Source organism: Chiloscyllium plagiosum, chromosome 36, assembly GCF_004010195.1.
Source record: "Chiloscyllium plagiosum isolate BGI_BamShark_2017 chromosome 36, ASM401019v2, whole genome shotgun sequence".
Classification (NCBI taxonomy): Eukaryota; Metazoa; Chordata; class Chondrichthyes; order Orectolobiformes; family Hemiscylliidae; genus Chiloscyllium; species Chiloscyllium plagiosum.
In genome coordinates this window covers 35712723-35714383 of record NC_057745.1, presented here as the reverse complement: position 1 = coordinate 35714383, position 1661 = coordinate 35712723, and the positions used below count along the sequence as shown (strand labels likewise).

Here is a 1661-nt window from a genome sequence, read left to right as displayed (position 1 = left end):
AGGATTCCGAGGTGTCTCAGTAGTCTGGCTGCCATTTCTGAAACTTCTTTGATGTATGGTAAGGTGGTTAGGGTTTCTGGCTGTGTTTGGTCTGCTTGTCATGGTTTGTTCTTGAGGAATCTGCGCACTGTGTTTTTTGAGTATCCGTTCTTCTTGAATACATCGTATAGGTGGTTCTCCTCTGTTTTTCGAAGTTCGTCTGTGCTGTAGTGTGTGGTGGCTCAAAAAACACAGTGTGCTGATTGTATGTCATCCTCCCTTCTCACTTATTGTTGTACCGTTTGCAAACATGGCGATAGTATTTCAATCATTCAAGTCATTCATATATATTGTAAGTAATTGTGGACCCAGTTCTAATCTCTGTAACATTCCACTACTTACAGGTTGCTACTCTAAAAATGCCCCCTTTACCCCAACTCTTTGCTTTCTATTAGTTAGTCAATCCTCTATTCATGCTGATAAACTATTCCCACACTTACCTTATGTAGTTATGTGCAGTATACATCAAATGCCTTTGAAAATCCAAATATATTACATCTACTGTTTCCACTTTATTTACCCTGCTCTGGAAACAATTCTTTATGAACATATTAAACAAAACATAAACCAGTGAGCGAACCTTCTTTTTTCCAATGAGAGATTGGAGGTTTGCCAACATCAGGAGATATCCCTGAAAGTTTGATTGCTATCTACATAGACTCTAATCTTCATTTGGGTTTCCTGTGAAGGTGGTAACGCTGCACTTAGAACCTTAGTCAATCCTGGTTTGTACTTGGACTTCACACTTACAAACCGATCTTTTTAAATGTCTCTTTTTCCTCATTGATCCCATCTCTTCTCTCTAAATCAATGATACGGTGAAACCAATCATGAACTGAAAGTACTCAGCTCAAAAACCTTCCTTCTATTTGGTGCTTCATGAGAATTCTTGGTTTCCATCTCTTGCTTACCATTTGTTCAATAGTGAAAGAGTTTCCCTCTATGTACATTAAGCAAAGTCCCCAGGTTTAATTCTCTTCTTTATCATCTGTTTTATTCTTTGTGATGTTCCCAGCCACTCAGAGCCTAAGCAAGCAACCAATACTGATCTCCGCCCCAGCACACGTCAGTTCTTCTACACTGCTACCTGGTGTCTCTGATCTTTGCTCTTTTTCTTATTAGAGTCATAGAGTCATAGAGATGTACAGCATGGAATCAGACCCTTCGGTCCAATCTGTCCATGCCGATCAGATATCCCGACCCCATTTAGTCCCACCTGCCAGCACCCGGCCCATATCCCTCCAAACCCTTCCTATTCATATACCCATCCAAATACCTCTTAAATGTTGCAATTGTACCAGCCTCCACCACATCCTCTGGCAGCTCATTCCATACACGTACCACCCTCCGAGTGAAAAAGATGCCCCTTAGGTCCGTTTTATATCTTTCCCCTCTCACCCTAAACCTATGCCCTCTAGTTCAGGACCCCCCGACCCCAGGGAAAAGACTTTGTCTATTTATCCTATCCATGCCCCTCATAATTTTGTAAACCTCTATAAGGTCACCCCGCAGCCTCCGACACTCCAGGGAAAACAGCCCCAGCCTGTTCAGCCTCTGCCTGTAGCTCAGATCCTCCAACCCTGGCAACATCCTTGTAAATCTTTTCTGAACCCTTTCAAGTT

At 42.3% G+C, this 1661-nt stretch overlaps 1 protein-coding gene across 1 annotated transcript in view; it reads right to left on the bottom strand.

Moving 5' to 3' along the window:
* lrrk1 (leucine-rich repeat kinase 1) overlaps window positions 1–1661 on the bottom strand; it is a 237289-nt gene that overhangs the window by 71977 nt on the left and 163651 nt on the right. The gene's annotated exons all lie outside the window — the stretch shown is intronic.